Genomic DNA, 19,085 nt, shown 5'->3' with positions numbered 1-19,085 from the left:
AAGTACAATCTTTGTCCCCATGTGCAGTTGCAAACCGTAGCCTGGATTTTTTATGGCAGTTTTGGAGCATTGGCTTCTTCCTTGCTGAGTGGCCTTTCAGGTTATGTCGATATAGGACTCGTTTTACTGTGGATATATATACTTTTGTAGCTGTTTCCTCCAGTATCTTCACAAGGTCTAGGATTGATTTGCAATTCTCGCACCAAAGTACGTTCATCTCTAGGAGACAGAATGCGTCTCCTTCCTGAGCGATATGACAGCTGCATGGTCCCATGGTATTTATACTTGCGTACTATTGTTTGTACAGATTAATGTGGTACCTTCAGGCGTTTGGAAATTGCTCCCTAGGATGAACCAGGCTTTTGGAGGTCAACATTTTTTTTCTGAGGTCTTGGCTGATTTCTTTTGATTTTCCCATGATGTCAAGCAAAGAGCCACTGAGTTTGAAGGTAGGCCATTAAATACATCCACAGGTACACCTCCAATTGACTCAAATGATGCCAAGTAGCCTATCAGAAGCTTCTAAAGCCATGACATCATTTTCTGGAATTTTCCAAGGTGTTTAAAGGCACAGTCAACTTAGTGTATGTAAACTTCTGACCCACTGTAATTGTGATACAGTTAATTATAAGTGAAATAGTCTGTATGTAAACCATTTTTGGAAAAATGTGTTGTGTCATGCACAAAGTAGATGTCCTAACTGACTTGCCAAAACCATAGTTTGTTAACAAGAAATTTGTTGAGTGGTTGAAAAACAAGTTTTAATGACTCCAACCTAAGTGTATGTAAACTTCCGACTTAAACTGTATATACTATACTATGGAATTAGAGCCAGAAACTGCCTTTGAGTAACTCAAGGTTCCCTTTCAGTTGGTCACTCAGTATAACATACTATGCGGAGTCACCTGAAGAAAACTAAAAACACGCCCAACGGGCCAATGAATGCAATGTCCACCATCAGAAGCCCCGACTTTCCTAGCCATAACTCTGGGGCTCGCATTCATTTCCTCAATTCTCCGCTCTTCAGCTCACCTGAAGGAGAACTTGTCACTTGATTTACAAGCACACAAAGATTACTGGATTCGGCTCTGTACTCGTCCCCCAAGATGTTGCGAGATTTGGGTCTTGGTATCGGTTTTTGTGTTAGCTAAAAGCTAATTACCTTCTGCTTTGCTTGTGTAGCTAATGCTTCGTTGCTTGAGTAGGGTTTGTGTTTGCAAAAAGCCGACTACCTCTGCGGTGCTTGTGTAGCCAGTGCTTCCTTGCTTGAGTAAGATGGTCAAAAAGGCTAACCAGCTGGATTTGAACCTCTGACTATGGCCTAGGGCATATGATTTCACAATGAAATTGAAAGATACTCACAAGTGCTGTCCTGTTTGCCTGGGGTGGAAACATACACTCAGGGTGCCTTGGCACGGACTAGTTCGTGTGACCGGTGTCACCGGCTGAATTTAGACTGTATTGTATGTTGACTTCTTAGGAAGATTGGGGTTACTGGAGAAGTCCCTTTATAAAAAAAAATTAAAACAATTACGGCGGCCTCAGGGCTGCCGGAGCCTTGGAGAGAGGGGCTGTTTTGTGGTTGGAATTGTTCCCCTCCGTCATGCAGGGGACTGGGATTCAATTCTCTGATGGGCAACCCAGCCAAGCTATGGGCTAGTTGGCTGGGTTCTCTTCTTCCCTGAAGGGCAACCGCATTCTGGAAAGGATGTGGTGTCTCTGACTGGTTCTGGGGGGTTTTCGGAGGAGGTGGATGAGCTAGCTCAGGCAGTTTCATGTTTCTACCATGGATGTCACGTTGGGCTGCAGAGCCGCGGCCGGCGGTATGGCTCTCCTTCGCAACGGAGGTAGCTCATGTTGGGGAAAGTTTTACCACCTGTAATGACTGCGATAAAGTGTTACTTGACTCTACGCTTTTTGACTTGAAATAACTCACATTCAGCCAAGTTGCATGAAATGTGGAACTGTTTAAGAGGGGGCACGTTTCGCTTGCATGCTAGTATGGAATGCTAGTTAGCCACCTGGCCTCGGAGGTTAACAGAGATGCTAATCCTTGTCCTTTGCTCCCGAATAGAGCACGGCTTGCATGCTAGTTTGTCATAAATAACCTACCGGAGCGGGGGGAATGAGTTTTGGGCAAGCCAATTTCGCCGAAGGAGTGTTTGGCTCAGCTATAGAGTCCCGTTCCTAGAAGAAGCAAAAGCAGGAAGTAGAAGTGCTTTCCTGCTGGGAAAAAGCATGTGAACGCCCGTCCAACTCTATGACTAGGAGACTCGGTTATGATATCTGGACCCCGATCTTTTTCATATGCAGGGCCTCGATGTCATGTACCACTGAGTATGACAAACAAGGGCACTTTTTTTGTCTGTCAATGATGACATTGTGCATTTGCATTTTGGTAATTTGGATGACACTCTTATCCAGAGCAACTTGCAGTAATGAGTGCAATGCTTCTACCCAAGGGTCTATGGTGTCCAAGGGTATCAAAAGTATGGTATCACCCATATGTGAGCATAAATCAGTCTCTTCCCTGAGTCAGACACAAGGTTGTCGGGAGTGGTGGCTGTGAGAGGTCATGACAAAATAAAGTTCTCAAGGTGGTGCTCCGCCCCTGCAGATGACAATGTATGGGAGGTTGGCCGTGTGCTCCGCCCAGTGGCCGGCATGTGAGATGTGAGGTGTCACCGTGGGTGTGTCCTAGCGCCTGTTTTGAGAGAGGACATTTCCTCACTTCTTTGGAAGTGGTCCATTCGGGTGGTTCTTGTGTTAGAAGTACAGAGCGGTTGGTATAGCCGGTATTCCCAAGTTCCTAAGAGCAATGGAATGCTGCATCCAATCCTGGACTTGTGTGGTTTGGACAAGCACCTTAAGGTGTGCAAGTTCAAAATACTCACGCTTCGGCGGCTACTAGAGTCGATGCTTCACCGCGATTGGTTCACATAGCTACGCGTCTGGATGCATCTCGCCATTGCCATCAGTTGCTCAAGATATCCCCATCGTGCCTGAGGGTGTTAACTCCTTTGAGAACCCTGCAACTGTTGTTGCAGAGGGTTCCCATTGGCTGGGTAGTGTCCTGCAGGGTGATCACGACAGACGCATCCTCACTGGGATGGCAAGCGCTGTGTGTGGGCTTCTCGGAAAGTGGGATTTGGTCGACAGCGCTAAGGGCGCTGCATATCAATAACCTGGAGCTACTGGCTGTTTTGCTGGCACTGAGGCGCTTTCTTCCGATATTGGAGGACCAGCATGTGTTCGTAAGTTCTGACAACAGTCTCTCTATTGAACCTGGCTCGCTATCTGCTCATAGAGAGCAATGCGCATTTCCTGTTGCTCAGGGTGACATACCTTCCGGATCTCTCAACGTGTGTGTGGATCTACTTTCCACGGTGGGTCCTCTCTCAATGGAGTGGAAACTTCACCCTTCGGTGGTTGCCCAGATATGGGATCGGTTCGGCAAGGCCGACGTAGATCTTTACACATTGTGAGAAAACACGCATTGTTACTTGTTCTTCTCAATAAAGGATCTGGGGAATGAATTCTTTGGCACATCAGTGGCCTCAGGTTTGGCTTTATGCTTTTCCTCCGGTGGACCTCATTCAGGCCACCTTGAAAGGGTCTGTCAGGAGGGTCTGTTGTTGATTCTGGGGGCCAAACAACCCTGGTTCCCATCATCCACCTGTTGGACGGGGACCTGTGGACAGTTCCGTATTGTCGGGATCTGTTGTCCCAGGCGCACGGGAGTGTTTGGCATACATAACTGTTGATATGGAATATGTGGGGTTGGCCCCTGAAAGGCTGAAATTGAAGGCTAGGGGTTTATACCCTCGAACTTGATTATGACTATACAGTCGGTGCGAGCTTCCTCTAACGTATAAGTTGTGCGAGTTTGCGAGTTGGTGTAAGATTAAAGTATTTTCTCCTTTTCAGAGCTCTTTGGTGGACATTTTGATGTTCTTGCAAGAGCTTTATGCGAAGGGCATTTCTGTTTCTACACTATAAGTTTGTGGCAGCCATCTTAGCGGTGTCATGTAGGGATTGATGGCTCTACCCCGGGGTCTCATCCTCTGGTGGTGCGGTTCCTGAAAGGCGTGCGTCGGCTCAGACCAGTGTCTAAGTATATGGCACCGACCTAGGACCTGGATTTGGTCCTGGACACATTGTGTGAGCCTCCTTTTGAACCATTGGAGTCTGTGGACCTGAAGGTCCTTTCCTACAAGACTGTCCTCCTCATGGCCTTGGCGGCAAAGTACGTTGGGGCAATCTCCACACGCTATCAGTACACCCTTCCTGTTTGGAGTTTGCGCCTGCAAGGTGGTGTTACGTCCCAATACATCTTTTGCTCCTAACGGTTAACCCTAATTCCTACAGGTCTCTAGCTTTTCAGCTGTTCCCTGTCTCACCTCCTCCGTTTGCTTCCATTGAACAAAGGAAGTTGCATGGCCTGTGTCTGGTGCGTGCTTTACGCACATACAGTATATGGATAGGATCAAGGATATCCATGTTTGTGACCAGTTTTTTGTCTGTTTCGCTAGTCCAGCTTCGGGTAGGTTGCTTTCTAAGCATCGTCTTTCTCATTGGATTGTGGAGGCTATCTAATTGGCATGTACAGCAAAAGACAAGGGTTGCCTAGCGGTGTGCGTCCTCACTCCGCTATGGGTGTGGCAGTATCTTGGGCATTGTTCAGGGGAATTATGATTGGTGATATCTGTGCTGCAGCGAGTTGGGGTTCCCCACAGGCCTTTGTGAGGTTTTATCTCTTGGACGTAACTGCTCCCAGTGTGATTTCATAGTGTTCTTATGGCTGCGTCCGGGAGTTAGACAGAGCGCAGATTGTGCATTTATCCGGGTTGCTACAGTTTCCCTGTGGGTTTGAGCCTTGGACTGCCGTGGTTCGTTGATGAGGCGGCACACAAATGCTCATTTTCAAGTCACAGCAGATGCCCTGTTGTTTTGGACTTGCGGCTCCTTGTGTGAGTTCTGGCATTCCAGACTCCTTGGGTCTCTGTGGGAGATTTTTGGAACCATTAGGGTCTATGGACTTGGGCCCGCCGTCGTCGATGTTAGGCAGCATTTTGTCCGGGTTACCATAGTTTTCCTGTGGATTTGAGCCTTGGGCTGCCTTGATGGGTGGCAGTGCGCAGTATGCATTTATCTGGTAGCGGCAGGTAAAATTGGGCCAGTAGTGGTTAGAGCGTTGGGCCAGTAACCAAAAGGTAGCTGGGTCGAATACCCGACCCTGTAAAACAACACATTTCACTGTACCTATCCAGTGTACAGTATGTGACAATAAAACATCTATTTTTTAGGGTTACCACAATTCCCTGTGGATTTGAGCCTTGGGCTCTGGTCAATGCTATGCAGTGCACGTGTCCGCTTTACCAAGTCACGACAGGTATTCTGTTTTTTTGGACTTGCAGTGCCTTGTACAAGTTATGACATTTCAGGCTCGTAAGGTAAATAGGTATTGTTCTTGGAACCGTGGGGTCTATGCAGTGGCAGCGTGTCAGTGCGCATAATCAAGTTGCAGCAGGTTCTGCTTATCTATATGGGGCTCTGACAGTTCAGGCCTCATGAGGCTCTGACAGGTCATGCCTCTCGGATAAGTGTTAGGGAAAAAGATAGCTTCTATAACCCCTTTCTGGAGCCTGTGGAACCTGTGTGCTTGGGCTGCCGTGGCCCTCCTAGTTTGGTACCCTCTGAGCCGGCTTTTGGCATGATTGTATGTCCCCACAGTATGTTATGCCGAGTGACCGACTGAAAGGGAATGTACAGTTATGAATATAACTAATGTTCCCTAAAGGAAGGAACGAGGTATAACATATTTTGGCCCTGTGATGTAAGGGGGTTTGGGCTCACTGTAGTGGTACTGATTTGAGGAAATTAATGCAAGTCCCGGTGTTATAGCTAGGAAGGCGGGGCTCCCGAGGATGGACTCTGTATTCATTGGCCCATTGGGTGTTTTTAGTTTGCTTCAGGTGTGATTGGTCATTGACTCTCCATAGTATGTTTTTAATTTTTTACTTTAGTTTATTTAGTAAATATTTTCTTAACTCTATTTTCTTAACTGCATTGTTGGTTAAGGACTTGTAAGAAACCATCACGGTAAGGTCTACACCTGTTGTATTCAGCGCATGTGACAAATAATGTGACAAATAACATTTTATATGTATGTTATACCTCATTCCCTCCTTCAGGGAACAGTAGTTATATTCATAAATGTATGTTTTTATCTTGCCATCTGAAATAAATAGTCCTTAACCAACTATAACAAATACTCATATTTCAGTCTGAATAGTGCTATTAGCTAATGACTTTTAGAATAAAATGTTAAGGTACTGGGACATATTATTATTGTTGTTTATTTGTTTACTTGGAAGCATACAGGAGCAGCGTACAATCCAAAGTATTATTCTGATCCTATTTTAGAAATCATATAGAAATCATAGGCCAGCACTGTAGTTGATAAATACACATCATTAGGATGCTAGTTTATTTATTGTGATTCACAGTATTCATTTGTTTGGAAGAAATTTGTTTACTGTCAGGGTGACCTCACTATTCTCACTGGACTACATACTCTTTGGCAAAGAAAACACTCAGATGCTAATAGTTAGAATGTGTAGTCCTGAACAAAAACATATGTTTTCAGGGGTGTATTTACAAGGAACGAAGTAGAAGCAAAAGGGCCGAAACAGGGAGGGACCTACCTGATTTTGTCCAATGAAAGATTTGTTTTGTTTTCCGTTGCAAAGCATTTTGCTACGGTGTGCACTAATGAATATCCCCCAGATCTGTAGTAGTGAACAGTGTTTCCCTCTATTGTATACACACAGCACACATCTCACCTCTTCTCTCTCATCGACTCCCATTTTTTCTCACTACACTTCATAATTTAAACAAAATGCCAATGTGATTTTTAGGCTGTTTATACAGGCAGCCCAATTCGGATCTTTTACCCAATTATGTGAAAAAGATCTGATTGGTCAAAAGGCAAATTAGCGGCAAAAGATCCGAATTGGGCTGCCTGTGTAAACGCAGCCTTGATGTGAAACATATTTTATGTCAAGATGGCATCAAGGCTGTGTAATTCTTTTTGCACAACATATGTCTTTATTGTTATGCAGAGAATACGGTTTTAGCCATGCGATGACAATATTCCTGAGCTTTACTTGACTTTATGGAAATAATGTGCACTCTTGAATACCAGTTTATTTAATCTAGATTTGCTTCCTTAATGTCAACAGGGATGTAATTGAATATTTGTTGAAACTGATGACATCTGTGTCAATTTACTACAGATGCATTGCACTTAGAAAGTGTAGGTTTTGATGTGACTAAATCCTTAATTGAATACTTGTTTTGAAAAAAATGTATGATTTTGTTTCGTCAAGGAAGAAAATGCCAGGTTAAATGACTGTGATCCACTTCTGAATGTTAAAGGGTTGATCAGATTTAAATGGGATTGTTTGTGTAGCCTTGTAGAGATAGTATAAACATTTTAAAATTATAATACGCAATAAAGAACAGCTAACATAACAGCGCTTAAATGCATTAGATATACTGTTTACTTTAATATACATCAGAGGTGTGAGATGGTCAAGAAATGAAAAGCTTACTATATACCTACTGTATGCCACAGTCATAAGTGTTTCACCAGCAAATAGTACTGTCACTACACATGTGAAGGTAATATGGTTACAGCTCCACCAAGCACAGAATATGACTGATTTAAATTAAGATTTAAAGTTTTCAAATGAACTGGTAAACAAAAGCACACTAATCAAAGCGTTATTTTTGTTGCATACATTTGGACCCTTCTGCTGTTTATGGCTGCTACATGTATTACCAGTTCACAGCAATTACCTAACTCCTCAACTAGTCTCATTCTGTCCATTGAGTGTAAACTATATCTAAATGTGTTTGTAGTGGCCTTAGAATCATATATTGCATGTGTCTTAATTGACAGAAGCTGGAAAAACATAAGGAAAACATACATGTATGTACAGAACCAAAGATTGGACACACCTACTCATTCAAGGGTTTTTCTTTATTTTACTATTTTCTACATTGTACAATAATAGTGAAGACATCAAAACTATGAAATAACACATATGGAATCATGTAGTAACCAAAAAAGTGTTCAACAAATCAAAATATATTGTATATTTGAGATTCTTCAAAGTAGCCACCTTTTGCCTTGATGACAGCTTTGCACACTCTTGGCATTCTCTCAACCAGCTTCACCTGGAATGCTTTTCCAACAGTCTTGAAGGAGTTCCCACATATGCTGAGCACTTTTTGGCTGCTTTTCCTTCACACTGCGGTCCAACACATCCCAAACCACCTCAATTGGGTTGAGGTCAGGTGATTGTGATGGCTAGGTCTTCTGATGCAGCACTCCATCTTGCTACTTCTTGGTCTATTAGCCCTTACATAGCCTGGAGCTATGTTGGGTGATTGTCCTGTTGAAAAACAAATGATAGTCCCACAAAGCGCAAACAAGTTGGGATGGCGTATCGCTGCAGAATGCTGTGGTTGCCATGCTGGTTAAGTATACCTTGAATTCTAAATATATCACTGACAGTGTCACCAGCAAAGCACTTCACACCTCCTCCATGCGTCTCACAAAGACACGGCGGTTGGAACCAAAAATCTCAAATTCATCAGACCAAAGGACAGATTTGCACCAGTCTAATGTCCATTGCTAATTTTTCTTGGCCCAAGCAAGTCTCCTCTGCATATTGGTGTCCTTTAGTAGTGGTTTCTTTGTAGCAATTTGACCATGAAGGCCTGATTTACGCAGTCTCCTCTGAACAGTTGATATTGAGATGTGTCTGTTACTTGAACTCTGTGAAGCATTTATTTGGGCTGCAATCTGAGTTGCAGTTAACTCCAATGAACGTATCCTTTGCAGTAGAGGTAACTCTGGGTCTTCCTTTCCTGTGGTGGTCCTCATGAGAGCCAGTTTCATCATAGCGCTTGATGGTTTTTGCGACTGCACTTGAAGAAACTTTCAAAGTTCTTGACATTTTCTGAATTGACTGACCTTCATGTCCTAAAGTAATGATGGACTGTCATTTCTCTTTGCTTATTTTAGCTGTTCTTGCCATAATATGGACTTGTTCTTTTACCAAATAGGACTATCTTCTGTATACCACCCCTACCATGTCACAACGCAACTGATTGGCTCAAACACATTAAAAAGGAAACTAATTCCAAATTAACAAGGCACACCTGTTAATTGAAATGCATTTCAGGTGACTACCTCATGAAGCTGGTTGAGAGAATGCCAAGAGTGTGCAAAGCTATCATCAAGGCAAAGGGTGGCTACAATGAAGAATCTGAAATATAAAATATAATTTGTTGAACACTTTTTTGGTTACTACATGATTCCATATGTGTTATTTCATAGCTTTGATGTCTTCACTATTATTCTACAATGTAGAAAATAGTAATAAAAATAAACACAAACCCTGGAATGAGTAGGTGTGTCCAAACTTTTGACTGATACTATATATTATTAATCAACGACCTGATGATTTGAGTATGTCTCAAATGTGAAAATGCAGCTGTACAACAAACAATTATTAAGGAATCAAAGTATATATTAAATCTTGTGTTCATATTACTAATTTTGCAGTTGACTTGCTTTTAACACAATTTAGGAATGTAATTCTGATGAGAACATTACTTTTTGATACTCATCCTGTAATACATTGGTAAGATATTAATAAGCGTAAACACACACACACCAGGAAGATTGTTTAATAAATCCGAGTGTCCGTGTTTGATTCTGTTTATCATGGAAATAGAACATGATATGTAGAATATTGTTTACTACTGTATAATTAATACAGTATAAGGTAAAAAGATTAGGCACAAGTTCACTTTAACCACAATACTGCACATTTCTACAGGATCAGAAATAATCCTGCATTTGATCATAAGAAAACACATACAGTGCCTATAGAAAGTCTACACCCGTTGAATCTTTTTCATATTTTATTGTGTCAGTGCCTCAGAGTTTCAGGCATTAAAATAAGGATTTCCCCCCACTCATCTACTCATACTATACTACACACTTTTGGGGATTTTTTTTGTTATTGTGAAAAAATATAAAAACTACAAAACAGAAATATCATAATTGGATAAGTGAATACTTGGTGGAAGCACCTTTGGCACCAATTACAGCTGAGAGTCTGTTGAACTAGATCTCTACCAACTTTGCACACCTACTGTAGATTTGGCAATATTTGGTCATTCTTCTTTACAAAACTGTTCCTGCTATGTCAAGTTCCTTGGGGAGCGTTGATGGACAGCAATCTTCAAGTCATGCCACAAATGTTCTATTGGATTTAGGTCGGGGCTCTGATCGGCCACTCAAGGACATTTACCTTTGTATTCCTTAGCCACTCCACCGTAGCTTTGGCTTTGTGCTTCGGGTCGTTGTCATGCTGAAAGGTGAACTTCCGTCCCAGTTTCAGCTTTCTTGCAGAGGGCAGCAGGTTTTCCTCAAGGACTTTTCTGTACATTGCTCAATTAATTACCCCTTCTATCCTGATAAGTGCCCCAGAAAACATCCCCATAACATGATACTGCCACCACCATGCTTCACAGTAGGTATGGTGTTCTTTGGGTGATGTGCCATGCTGGGTTTGTAACGCTTTGCATTTTTGTTTTGTCAGAGCACAAATGTTTTTGCCACATGGCTCCATAATCTCCCAAGTCTTTTTTTGCTTACTTCAAACGGGATTCAAAGTGGGCTTTCTTGAGTAATGGCTTCCTTCTTGCCACCCTAACATACATGCTTGGGATATTGTCGTCACATGCACACACGCAGCTCTTTCAAGGGTGCCTTTGGACTCTTGTTAGCCTCTCTGATCAGTCTCCTACTTGCTCGGTCATCCAGTTTGGAGGAATTGCCTGATCTAGGCAGGGTCTTTGTGGTGCGTTACACCTTCCACTTCTTAATAATCGACTTGATATTCAAGGACATGCATGGTACTGTTCCTTGATAACGAAGTCTATGAAGTCTATGAGGTATAATGACAGAGTGTGAATCCCCGCCTGCCTTGCTGTCTGACAGCCTCTGTATTTCCAGTGGGACAGCAGCTTGCAACCTGTCCTCCAGATCTCTAGGAGGTGTACTGTTTACAGACCAGGACCCAGGGCAGGGTGAGGAGCAGAAGAGACCGCAGAGTGTTCCAGAGATAGGAATGGGTGGAGAGAACGGAGGAAGAGTTGGGGTGTGAATGCTGCGGAATGGAATGTCGAAACAATGGGACTTCAGATCATAAAAACAACATCCGATAATCCCCTTGAGTAGAGAATGCAGAGATTTCTTTCAACATCCTCCAATTCTATCTGCAGAGATGAATCTTCTGTCACCTGACTAGTCTTATGGAATGTGTTGTACAGTACTACAACAATATGCCACAAGGTGGCACACCGCACAATTAGACCACATCCGTACTGCTCAGAGCCTTCTTTCTCATCAACCCCTGTATGCTTTTATTGAAGGTACATTTGACGACAATGTCTCTTTCAGAGTGTTAACCAGATCTCTCACCTCTTCCTCAGGTCTCCCAACAGCTCCACAACCAGAGAAGGGAAGACCCCTACACGTCCATCCAGCTCTTCCTCCCAGAAGCTGTCATCCACCTCTCCCTGGTGGTAGCGCAGCAGTCTGATGACCGCCACTTCTAGGAAGGTCAGCTCCTCTGCACCCTGGCCCTGGTACTCATTCAGTGCCCACGCCAAACTTGCGTCACAAAGTACACCCACACTCGGAAATCAGAGACAATAATACATGGGAAAATGTTGTTTACATTACTAATGATTAACAAGATGGAGTCACAGTAATATCAAAGTAATACACATTGAACCTGGAATTTGGTGAATCATCTCACAAACATTCAGAGGTGGGAGAGAGGAACTGGCTTTTTGGTTATTGTTTAGTGATGATTCTTAAGAGAGGAGAGCTTCTACTAACCCCCAGAGTGAGGGAAGCGGCCCTGCTCCTTCTTGGAGTGTTCTGGTGAAGAGCCGGAGCTGTTCAAGGACCAGTCCAGCTGGGGACCAGGGATGCCCAGCTTAAGGTAGGCAGAGGAGCCTTCTGCTAGGGACAACAGGAACTGCAGGTACCTCACAGGGACATAGCCAACCTGGCCTGCTGCATTATGGGCCTGCAAAAAGAGCCCACATGCAGTGATGCTCAAAATTAGGGCTTTATTTTGACATTAGGTGAACAAAACATGGCTTTATGGATAATGTAGTCAGGTAGAGTTTGACTTCATAGATGTGTAAAGTAAGCTAGTATAATAGTCATTTAATTCAATTATGGCATCTCGATATTTTTCAAAACTGTTATGGGTCAGCAAGGATGAGGTTGCGACATAGTACCTCTTTCTCACACAGGAAGAGCAGTAGTGTGTTTACTCTGTGCTGAGTATAAACAAGAAGTGGGGAGACTGCAGCAGTTTGGTAGAGGGTAAATGTACTGTAGTCAATGTATGGGACCAACTGACTGCTACAGTAAATAGCACTGTTCATTGAGGCATAAGATGCGTCCTAAATGGCACCCTATTTCCTCTATGGCACCCTATTCGCCCATAGGCCTCTGGTCAAAAATAGTGCACAATATATAGAGAATAGGCTGCCATCTGTGGCGCAGCCAGAGAGAAACCTGTCCTTTACCTTCAGCCAGTCCTCCATGTCTCCATCCTCTATCACCTGAAGCTCCTCCCCCTCTGTGATTGATAAGCTCATCTCCTTGGCAGGCACACTATAAAACCTGAGACTAAAATCCCATTCCTGTAATATTGACTTTGCATGCTTTCATTTCCAAAACAGTAAGTTATGATATTCTCACCTGATAGCTGTAGAGAACCCTGCAAGCCAAGGGGTATCCGCACGGCATCGAGCACAAAGTTGAATCAATGAAAGTGTCACCATATTTATCATATTCGTCAAAGTCTGTAAACTCAGACTCGTTCTCGGAGATGTCTTCGTTGGACATATGTGCCTCGCTCAGCCTCCTGTCCCTCTCTAGCTACTCATCTGCCTGGGTCATGGCGGTGCTCGCCAGCCTGGACTCCTGGCTAACCTGGACACACACACACACTGCACCTTTCTACCGCCTGTCACCCCTCCCGCACGTCTCTCACAGGCACTTTGTACCAGATTGATTTTACTCAGTCATCCCTTTTATAGCCACAACAAGCACACTGTCACACCTCAGACATAATACATCAACACCTTAAATATGGAATCCGCATTTGGAGAAACAGCACCACTGTTCGCCCCAGCGCCTTTGTTATTGTTTTGTTGATTAATCAGAAGAGAGGAGTGTCCGGCAGAGTGGTAAAAAAATTAAAATCACACGTACAATGATGTCCGAGGGGGGACGACAACGATGACGACAGTGTTTGTTGTTTGCAATAACTTCTTTGTTGCTGTAATATCCCAAATGGATGTGGCAGTTTCACCAATTAAGGATGATAGATTTCATCATTATACAGCACAGCAAAACAAGGGTTGTAGTCAACAAGGACATCTGGGGTGGGCATTAGCATCATACTAGGATAATATTAGCAGCATATTGTCTGCATTATGCTTCCTAAACCCAATGTCTGTTCCGTAAAGTAAAGTAAAGAAACATGGTTTTCCAGGCCACTGCAAAGTCTTGATCACCATTTTTTAAGACAAAGACAACTGAGTAAAGCAGGAGGAGGTGGGTGAGGTGTGTGGATTGAATGAACAGTGCCAACTGACTCATGGTGCCAGCAGCATTTGCATTTGTCCTTGTGGGGAAGTAGACAGTGACTCACGCATTCCATTCGGATACAGATACAGGGCACCCACCTGCCTCAATGGGCCAGGCAGAGTGGAGGAGAGAGCCCTGCCATTATATCTACATTTACATTTACATTTAAGTCATTTAGCAGACGCTCTTATCCAGAGCGACTTACAAAATGGTGCATTCACCTTATGATATCCAGTGGAACAACCACTTTACAATAGTGCATCTAAATCTTTTAAGGGGGGGGGGGTTAGAAGGATTACTTTATCCTATCCTAGGTATTCCTTAAAGAGGTGGGGTTTCAGGTGTCTCCGGAAGGTGGTGATTGACTCCGCTGTCCTGGCGTCGTGAGGGAGCTTGTTCCACCATTTGGGTGCCAGAGCAGCGAACAGTTTTGACTGGGCTGAGCGGGAACTGTGCTTCCTCAGAGGTAGGGGGGCCAGCAGGCCAGTGGTGGATGAACGCAGTGCCCTTGTTTGGGTGTAGGGCCTGATCAGAGCCTGAAGGTATGGAGGTGCCGTTCCCTTCACAGCTCCGTAGGCAATCACCATGGTCTTGTAGCGGATGCGAGCTTCAACTGGAAGCCAGTGGAGAGAGCGGAGGAGCGGGGTGACGTGAGAGAACTTGGGAAGGTTGAACACCAGACGGGCTGCGGCGTTCTGGATGAGTTGTAGGGGTTTAATGGCACAGGCAGGGGAGTCCAGCCAACAGCGAGTTGCAGTAATCCAGACGGGAGATGACAAGTGCCTGGATTAGGACCTGCGCCGCTTCCTGTGTGAGGCAGGGTCGTACTCTGCGAATGTTGTAGAGCATGAACCTACAGGATCGGGTCACCATCTTGATGTTAGTGGAGAACGACAGGGTGTTGTCCAGGATCACGCCAAGGTTCTTAGCACTCTGGGAGGAGGACACAAGGGAGTTGTCAACCGTGATGGCGAGATCATGGAACGGGCAGTCCTTCCCCGGGAGGAAGAGCAGCTCCGTCTTGCCGAGGTTCAGCTTGAGCTGGTGATCCGTCATCCACACTGATATGTCTGACAGACATGCAGAGATGCGATTCACCGCCTGGTTATCAGAAGGGGGAAAGGAGAAGATTAATTGTGTGTCGTCTGCATAGCAATGATAGGAGAGACCATGTGAGGATATGACAGAGCCAAGTGACTTGGTGTATAGCGAGAATAGGAGAGGGCCTAGAACAGAGCCCTGGGGGACACCAGTGGTGAGAGCGCATGGTGCGGAGACAGATTCTCGCCACGCCACCTGGTAGGAGCGACCTGTCAGGTAGGACGCAATCCAAGCGTGGGCCGCGCCGGAGATGCCCAACTCGGAGAGGGTGGAGAGGAGGATCTGATGGTTCACAGTATCAAAGGCAGCAGATAGGTCTAGAAGGATGAGAGCAGAGGAGAGAGAGTTAGCTTTAGCAGTGCGGAGAGCCTCCGTGACACAGAGAAGAGCAGTCTCAGTTGAATGCCCAGTCTTGAAACCTGACTGATTAGGATCAAGAAGGTCATTCTGAGAGAGATAGCAGGAGAGCTGGCCTAGGACGGCACGTTCAAGAGTTTTGGAGAGAAAAGAAAGAAGGGATACTGGTCTGTAGTTGTTGACATCGGAGGGATCGAGTGTAGGTTTTTTCAGAAGGGGTGCAACTCTCGCTCTCTTGAAGACGGAAGGGACGTAGCCAGCGGTCAAGGATGAGTTGATGAGCGAGGTGAGGAAGGGGAGAAGGTCTCCGGAAATGGTCTGGAGAAGAGAGGAGGGGATAGGGTCAAGTGGGCAGGTTGCTTTTGTTATCTACAAAAGGATCTAGTAGTACAAAGCATCCTGCATCTGCAGAGGCTTGTCTATAGACCTAGGACACATGATGCAGCCTTCGTTTCTTTCTTCATCACACACACCACTCACTTAGCATAAAATAACTTAGTCCACCTCTGCAGAAGGCTAACCCGGTTGAATAAAAGAGGAATTCTGGTCTGTTAATAATAGAGCCTGCTTAAAGCTTAGTCGCTACATCAATTTGGACTTATAAATGAATGATATATACCCATTGATTCCTGAAGAATATAACTTATAAATGCCTCATGAGCTTAGTTCAACTATCCCACCCATTTGGGTACCCATCAGAACCCAAAATATACGCTTGTTTGTAAACAATGTAAATGTAAACAAACACTGTATAGCCTCAAAACACTATAATGTTGATATCATGGATGGTCAGTCCAGGAGCTCTATTGCTTCAGAATGCACACCTTTAGGAAGAATAGGAGAGGTGAAGCTGGGTTTATCTCACACACAAAGGACCATTCACTCCATGAAAATGTAAAAATTTTCACCACAATCAGGCTTTTATCAAAACAGATTTGTGGATATTAATTGCCATATAATGGTGTTTACATGGTAACCAAGGAGAGTGGTATCAAAGCAAGCCACACCTTGTCTTTAGGAGCAACCTGGAAGTGAAAGCCGGTCGTTCTGGTGAAGACCGGGGACTCCAGGAGGAAAAACAACCAAACAAATCTGTCTGACTGACTCCCACAGAACAGAACATTCTGCCTGGCCACCGTCAGCGGTGCCCAAGTGAGGAATGTCACAGCTCTTGGCATAAGAGAGGGACTACTGTCTGTGGAGGGTTTTACTGTGAGAAGAGCTTCAGTGGGTCCCACACCTGACCTCACCTTGGTGGAGTCCTCGCAGATCTCGCTAAAGTCGCTGTGCGTGGACTGGCAGGTGTCGATATCTGTGCAGCACAGCAGAGTGAAGTTCTCTCGGATTTGGTCATACAGGTCGCCGTCCAGTCTCTGTTGGGTAAAAGGCAGAACTGAGAGCTGGGGTTATGGCCGAAGCCATCATGCCAGACAAAATCAGTGGTGTTTTGAGGGGGAAATTCACTTGGGAGGATTTTAATCAAATGATTCATAATGAATGACATTTGTTACTGCAATAATAAGAGTTCAGTCACAGAGATATTTCCCTTGAGTGAGAGATGAAGAGGCCCATTGAAATAGATTGTGGTGTTATGAATGTTCTGTGGGGAAAATAACCCTTAAATTAATGTATTCTGCTGAGCTGAACGTTTGAGTCACCTGATTACTTTGCAAAGGCAAAAAGTGAAAAGAAAACATTTGAGGATTTCATATTTGGGTTAATTTCGCTGACGTTGGTGCTCTCAGCTCTACAGCTAAAACAACCACAGACAGGAAGTGATTTAAGCGCTAACTCATACACACAAAGGAATGTTTTTTCAGTGATAGGAGAAACGTCTGAGAGTGCAGACTATGCAAAGTGCTCATTCCTAAAAGAGCCCATCTAATATGCCTAAGACAACAGCCCATGATGAGAATCCAGAGAGACAGTATGAAGTTAGGAGATGCCAGGTGGTCTTACCCTCATGATGGCAGTCAGCTCTGCAGTGTAGTAGTACTGGTGATGGGATTTGATGGAAGGTACTCATTACGCACCTCTGTCAGTCTCTGGTCATACTCTCTCAGCTTGGCATTCAGCTGAACAAGGGTAACAGGGAGGAGTGAGTAGATTATAAAACGAGGCAACGGTGTGCTTTAGGACCATGCACAATGCCTCCAAGTAGTCGAGTAGGCTGTCTGGAGTGTTAATCAGACTGGATAATAATTAAAAAAAATATACATGTATGTTATGTCCTCTCCAGTTCTAAAACCAAAGTTGTACCCCTGGTGTACCTTCGGAAAGTATTCAGACCCCTTGACTTTTTCCACATTTTGTTAGGTTGCAACCTTATTCTAAAATGTATTAAACCTTTTTTATCCCTCATTGATGGGTTCTGACTTCTAAACTTGAAATAGGGTTAATTATCAGGTGTCCTATGGAAATGAGGAGAGCCATAGTCTGGTTTCTACACCAGAAGTTAATGGTTATCTGTAGGAGGAACGTACAGTATATGCTCGAGGCAATTAAGCTTTGAATGTACTGAGTAAAGGAAAGGCAATCACATGGTTGCAGTCACTGATAAGGGTGCATCAACACCTCTCTCAGTGGTTTAGTGAGGAATGAGGGCCGAGGTCAGGTCAGGTCACATTAAGGGAGAAGGAACAGTTTATTGCCTGCATCACTTAACGTCCTGCCTAGTAATAAAGATGTAATATTTAGAGGGTAGGAGGATACTTCACCCAAATTGGGGTATATATACTCGTGCTGGGGGAAACATGTCTTTGTCTGTTCACCTTTTACGTGAATAAACTTGGTTTGAGCTTTTACAGTTATCCGTCAGTTTTTACCCTGTTATTTAGAACCTAACATCATCAATCTACACACAGTACCCCATAATGACAAACCAAAACAGGTTTTTAGAAATGTTTGCAAATAAAAAAAAATAAAAAAAAAGGAAATATTACATTTTCATAATTATTCAGACCCTTTACACAGTACTTTGTTGAAGCACCTTTGGCAGCGATTACAGCCTCGAGTCTTCTTGGGTATGACGCTACAAGCTTGGCACGCCTGTATTTGGGGAGTTTTTCCTATTTTTATCTGCAGATCCTCTCAAGCTCTGTCAGGATGGATGGGGAGCGTTTCTGCACAGCTATTTTCAGGTCTCTTCAGAGATGTTCGATCAGGTTCAAGTCCGGGCTCTGGCTGGGCCACTCAAGGACATTCAGAGACATGTCTCGAAGCAATTCCTGTGTTGTCTTGGCTGTGTGCTTATGTTCGTTTTCTTGTTGGAAGGTGAACCCTTGCCCCAGTCCGAGGTCCAGAGCGTTCTGGAGCAGGTTTTCATCAAGGATCTATCTGTACTTTTCTCTGTTCATCTTTGCCTCAATCCTGACTAGTCTCCCAGTCCCTGGCACTGAAAAACATCCCCACAGCATGATGCTGCCACCACCATGCTTCACCGTAGGGATGGTGCCAGGTTTCCTCCAGAGGTGACGCTTGGCATTCAGGCCAAAGAGTTCAATCTTGGTTTCATCAGACCAGAGAATCTTGTTTCTCATGGTCTGAGAGTCTCTAGGTGCCTTTTGGCAAACTCCAAGCAGGCTGTCATGTGCCTTTCTGGAAGGTTCTCCCATCTCCACAGAGGAACTCTAGAGCTCTGTCAGTGACCATCAGGTTCTTGGTCACCTCCCTGACCAAGGCCCTTCTCCCCCGATTGCTCAGTTTGGCCGGGCGGCTAGCTCGAGGAAGAGTCTTGGTGGTTTCAAACTTCTTCCATTTAAGAATGATGGAGGCCACTGTGTTCTTGGAGACCTTCAATGCTGCAGAAATGTTTTGGGACCCTTTCCCAGATCTGTGCCTTGACACAATCCTGCTCTACGGA

Source organism: Salmo salar, chromosome ssa05, assembly GCF_905237065.1.
Source record: "Salmo salar chromosome ssa05, Ssal_v3.1, whole genome shotgun sequence".
Lineage (NCBI taxonomy): Eukaryota > Metazoa > Chordata > Actinopteri > Salmoniformes > Salmonidae > Salmo > Salmo salar.
The sequence above is the reverse complement of the archived record's forward strand: the minus strand, read 5'-3'. Positions refer to the sequence as shown.